Here is a 6,087-nt window from a genome sequence, read left to right as displayed (position 1 = left end):
ATCGCCAAAATGAGCCAAATCCGCCGAACTAGCTTGTTTACTTGACTTAAATAGATGGATATTTGACTCTAAAATCAAACTCGTAGAAATGCAAGTCTAAACAACTTAGCCATAGTTATCAGAACTGGACCGACTGGTTCGACCAAAAAACTAGTGAACCGATGTCCTATCCGGTTCGGTTCATTATTAAGACTGGATTTGCAATTAACTTGGTCAACGACGGTCAAACTGTTAAAAACCGAATGGTTTTGTCATGAACCGGATTCGGTTTAAGCAGTTGACCCGCACTACTTCCTTGACCCGCGTGCACTACACGTAGACCAGCGATGTATGGATCACTGTAGGAGCATCTATTTGAATCCCTTTCAAAAGTGGCATCTCTAAGGTTCGATCCTTAAAACTGAGAGTGAGTAAAAGATGGATATTTGACTCTAAAATCAAACTCGTAAAAAATGCAAGTCTAAACGACTTAGCCATAGTTATCAGAATCGAACCGGACCAGATCGGCTGGTTCAACTGAAAACCAGTGAACTGATATCTTATCCAGTTCAGTTCATTATTAAGACCGGACTTACAATTAACTCAGTCAACAGCGGTCAAATAGTTGAAAACCGGACAGTTTTCTCGCGAACTGGACTCTGTTTAGACAGTTGACCTGCACTTCCTCCTTGATCCGTGTGCTCCACGCATAGACCAGCGGGGTGTGGATCATTGGAAAAGAATCTATTTGAATCCCCTTCAAATACTTATCGACTCAAGCGTTGGAATGTCTTTTGCAGGTACCCACCCTCTTGTTTACTCAGTGCCAATGTATACCTCATCTTAACGAAGAGCTTACAACTTACAAACATTCACCAGCGAAGGAGCTATACATCGGTTAAACTCAGCAAGAACATAAAATATTTTTGTTAAACTAAATATATTATGGTTATAAATATAATATATTTAATTTTGTTTTTATATGGATTTTTAAATCAAATTAGGTTTTAATGTTGAAAAAATGACATGCATATAATTTAATTTGAGTTCGACTAAATTCACTAGAATAACGACTATTAGATATAGTTTTTATTTTAATTAAAATAAAAACTTGACTTATCCATTTTTATGAGGCAAACAACTCAATTCGTGAATTCCAACTTATTTTAACGGCTCTAACTTTTAACAAATTATAAAATATATATCATTTTAAATAATTCAAAATATTAATTATAAATAATAAAATTTTTCTTATAAACTATAAAAAATAAAAATATAATTAATATAAAAAGAATGATTTAACTTATTTTTGTGTATCTATTTTAATATAAAGTCATGATATTTATATAAACTTTTTTGTATTTATTAAAAAAATCTAAACTCTCTTTTAAAAGATTTTGTAGAACTTAAATCTTTGTTTAAAGAAAACTGATATGAATTTGAAACAAATTGAAAAACAAAACACGCACTCTTTTTCTAGCAAAACAGAATTGTAGCCTCCATATTTTAAATGAAAAATTTTAAAACCCTTCTATTCAGATCCTGCCACTACCATTGAGAAACGAAAAGTTGCTGCTTTTGCCACTGCCAAAGAAGCGAGGTCCACCGCCATTGAGAAGGGAAGGTTGCTGCTGTCGCCACTATCGAAGGAGCGAGGTCCACCGCTGCTCTTTGCTTGGTTCAACAAAATCGCAGGTTTTTTTTTCTTCCTTGGTTGCTGTTGCTGTCAATTGAATAGTGATGGAAGATTAGGATGAAGAAATTCAAAATTAGGTTTGATTAATTATGGGATTTGGATTTGATTAAAGTTTGAAAGTACTTTGTTATTAGATAATGGGTACCCGCATCTTGCATTGCTTTTCTTAATTTGTTTTTAAGAATCAAAATTTTTTGATTAAGATGATTTCTTTGCTGGTCAATTGTATGATTTAGTTTACTCATTATTGTACTCTATATGTATTAGTATCTGAAGTGGTAGCTTAAGTTCCTAATTTTGTTTTTTACAATTTGTTTGGAATCAATTGAGTTTGTAGGTTGTTAGATATTATGTTTATGCTTTGGTTAAAGTGATGTATGAATTGAGAATTTCTTGGTGAATGTTTGTTGGGGATTCTATTCTTGCTTGTTGGCAGTGTATTGATCGTTGAATTGATTTTCGATAAGCTATAGGTTTGAACTTATGAATTATAAAAATATCGTAGATCGATTGACATACTGGTTTGGAGGAAACCTTTAAGGGTGGTTATGTCCACTTTTATGCTACAGGACAGTTACGGTACGGTAATTACCCTTTATCGATATGTTGTGCCTAGAAATTTATGATTCATGATTTGTTGGAAAGCTTGTTTCCAAAAGAACGTGTTGATATAAAGTTTGTACATTTTCTTATCATTTGCTCTGGTTTCAATAGCGAGTAACTTACTTTATTCTCAAGGTTAATCTATCAAAATGTAAAAAGTTCATGTCAAGTCCAGCCATGGCTATTTCTTTTTTTCATATAATTGAAGGTATTACTGGCTTTATAATTCAATTTTTCATGTCAACCAAATGTGAGTATTGACCATTAATAGTGAATTTGAAATCCATTAAGTAACCCATGTCTTCCATCATATTGTCAATTTGTCATGTCTTCCATTGAAGTTCTTTAAAGTTAAGATTGTTTCTGTTTTTTATTTCTAATGTGGTGATTTCCCTTCCATTTGTTTAAACATAAGATTGTTTCTTTTTTTCATTTCTAAAATTAAGTTTTGACCATTAACTTGTGTTCTATTTTGCTTTTGCTTTAACGTTTGATTTTCCTTCCAATATTTCTTACAGTATGTTATTATTTGTGTTATTTATGTTAGTATTTGACCACAAGCCACTTGCTTACACTCTTTATTTTCTTAAACTCCCAAATGTAGTCTCATTATAGAACATGCATTTTGGAAGGGTGTAATTTGATACCAAAACTACGAGAAGTTGCCGTCCTACATTATAATTCATCAACTACGAGGTTCTTTATCAGTTTTTTTTTCTTTTTATAATTATAATTCTTCCATTCTCTTAAATTTTTATTATATTAAAAGATACAGAGTAAATTATTTCACCATATGGCTGTGTAAGGGATACTGCACTTTTCTTGTGATGAGCATTATTATTTTTATTTTTTAGGCAACAAAATCTTAAAATAAGGTGTAGTAAACATGTTTGTTATGGAGAAAAAAAATATTTTTTTGCCATGACTAAAGCAAAAGATATTTTACTAATAATAATAATAATAATAATAATAATAGTAGTAGTAGTAGTAGTAGTAGTAGTAGTAGTATAAGAGATAACAAAACAATTATGCTTCCATGATCCATCATTAAGTTACAACTATGAACATATGAAGCAAAGAGACCTTTAAACTTCAAGATAACTCAAATAGCAAGATTAAATAGGTGCTATGCCGGTGCTCAATGATTCCAGCATTCTAACTCGTATTTGTCTTCTCAGGTCTGAGGTGTACTGGAAGTATTCAGCAGCCATAAATCTGTTTGTGAGCATGTTTTGGTGTTTGTGCATAGAGCAAAGTGTCAAAACCCTGTTTGATTCTTCATTTATAAGCCAAAACCTATTATGTCAGGCATTTTCAGAATTTAATAAATATTATGCCATTCATTATTCTTGTTAGTAATGCATGTGCTATATTTATGCTTTAGTCTTGCACTCTCAAGAGTTTTATATTCTTATGATTTATGTTATTTTTATGAATTATTTTGAAGCTATGAATAGTATAGTTGAGCCTACAATTTGTTGTTGCTTTGATGATATTGTTCTTGATGATTTATGTTGTTCTGTGTTAAACTATTTTTGATAATTTTGTATTTTTTTAAATATAGAAACAGATTTATAGATCATATGGTAGCTCGTGACATCACAAAGAATTTGTTAAGTAGGATGCCTTCTCCAGCGTCAAGATGGTGTGAGTATTGGCCAGACATGAAGGACGAGTTATTTAAAGGTTTTCTGGTAAGTGATTATAATGTTGCTTCAATGCGATTTTTACAGATAATTGGCTTGAATAGTTGCTAAGTCTTTCCCTCTCTAAATTTAGGAAAAATATGAATTTGCATCAAATTATGATAAGATTATGGCAAGAACGGTCTGGAATAGGACAATGCATGATTGCTATCCTGATATTTTAAAAAGAACAAGGGATAGAGTTTTTAAGGAGGCAAACTCTCATAGCATTGTTGATATTAAGGGTCATGGACCTAAAGCAATGAAAGTTGATATTTGGAATAGTTTAGTTGATCACTGATTAGATTCAAAGTGGCAAAACAAGTCTGTAGCTAGTCAAAAAAATAGGACTGCTATGTCTGCTCATAAACTACACATTTAGAGTCTATCAATTTTGGTGACCACAAGAGAAGAAAGGTATAAAGAAAAATATTGCCTATCAAATGAGTTAAATTGATAGTATATTCTAATGAGTGTTGTTACAGGAAGTTAAATTGAAGCGTCGTATATCTTTTCTTGAAGTATATGATGATGTTCATGAGAAAAAAAGTGGAGAATATGTTTTGAAATATCCAAGGAAATCATTGTAAGTGTTTTTAATTTTGTAGTATAATTAAGTTTTAGTTTTCTTAATAATATGTCATTATTTTTCTGCTGTAGAACTTATATGGAGAGACAATATCACAAAAATATGGAGAAGATTTAATAGATCAACCTGAAGTTAATTCTGACGTGTGGATAGAAGTTGCATGAGCCAACAAGAAAGGACAAGTTCATGGATTAGGCCGCAGTCTAAATATTGGTATTCGTGATCATAGAGATGTGCCATTACCAGAAGATACATGTGTTTCTACAATCAAACCAATTTCACAAGCAAACACCATTGAAGCTATTAAAGAAGCATTGCTTAGTGCTATAAATGCAGTGTTGCCTAGGTAAATGAAGCTATACAGAGTAGTTTATTGTCTCTCCTTTCTAAGATTCCAAGATTCTCCCAAGAAAACAATGCAAATTTAGGTAGGGTTAATGAAAATGACCATTAGAGTGATTTTGCTGGCAATAATATTGATTAGGTGGCTTATGTTAATGTATTTTGTTAGGCTTAGCTTATTTAGGTAGTTTATTTGTTTGATTGATAATTGATTGGACAATTTGTTTAATTTTCAGGTTTTATAGAAGTTAGCTTACTCTTTTTTTTGGTAGTTTACTTAATTAGTTGATAAATAATTATTTGAATTGTTAGATTTAGCTTTTTTAGTATTTTATTTGTGAAGTCTATATGTTGGAGATGTTACATTAGACTTTTATTTTAATACATATGTTGAATTTGAATTTTTTTAAACATGTATAATTTTGATGAACTAATTTTATTTGTGTGCATTATAATCTTTTAATTCAATCACTAAAATAAAAAAATAATATGCTGTTTATTTTAGTATAACGACAAAATTGGCATTCTAACTGATATTCTAGAAAAATTAGCGACATACTTGTTGTTGATGATGGTGGCAAATTAAAGACTCCATTGCGACTGAAACATTTGTGAGATACTTATCAATTTGTTACTAGTTTAAAAAGAATTTGCGATGACATTTTGCGATAGTATTGCAATTAATTGACTACGTATTATTTCCTAGCAAATTAGTGACTACTTCATAACCTCTTCTTTCTTATTTAGAATAGTTTTGGTTTAGCGAGAAAATTCCTACAAATTTGAGTAAGGATTTTCAAAAATTAGCTATAGATTTGTAACAAAATGTGACAGATTTACGATCATATTAGCGGACAACTTGCGACGAATTAGGTTCGGAATAATTCCTCACTGACTAGCGTCGACTAAGCATTCCATTTTGTCCACGAAATTAGCTTGGAATTAGCGATGAGTCTGCTGCAGTAGAGTTTGTTGCTAATTAGCGACTACTTTTTAGTCTATTTCTTCTATGGAATTAGCTTTTACTTTAGTGATGGATTTGCGACTATCTATTCGATAGCTAAAAAACTTTCCGATGAATTAGCGACTATTGTGTTTGCCTCACTGATCTGCGACTTGTAATTAGCGAGGAAAGCATTAGTTGCTAGACGGTAGCTAATCCGTCACAAATTATATTTTGCGTCAGATTAGCG

At 31.3% G+C, this 6,087-nt stretch overlaps 1 long non-coding RNA gene across 5 annotated transcripts; it reads left to right on the top strand.

Moving 5' to 3' along the window:
- The first annotated feature begins 1,420 nt into the window (after nucleotides 1-1,420).
- Nucleotides 1,421-5,305, top strand: LOC107628329 (uncharacterized). 5 transcript variants are annotated; one of them, XR_015902314.1, is made up of 3 exons: nucleotides 1,421-1,674; nucleotides 2,181-4,549; nucleotides 4,624-5,305. It is a non-coding gene; the product is annotated as an uncharacterized LOC107628329 (long non-coding RNA). The 5 variants fall into 5 exon arrangements; XR_015902313.1 differs by having other exon boundaries at nucleotides 1,421-2,974; nucleotides 3,457-4,549; XR_015902311.1 differs by having other exon boundaries at nucleotides 1,421-3,972; nucleotides 4,449-4,549.
- The last annotated feature ends 782 nt before the right edge of the window (nucleotides 5,306-6,087 follow it).

The sequence above is a fragment of the Arachis ipaensis genome, chromosome B1 (assembly GCF_059453495.1).
Source record: "Arachis ipaensis isolate K30076 ecotype BB chromosome B1, ASM5945349v1, whole genome shotgun sequence".
Classification (NCBI taxonomy): Eukaryota; Viridiplantae; Streptophyta; class Magnoliopsida; order Fabales; family Fabaceae; genus Arachis; species Arachis ipaensis.
The sequence above is the reverse complement of the archived record's forward strand: the minus strand, read 5'-3'. Positions and strand labels throughout refer to the sequence as shown.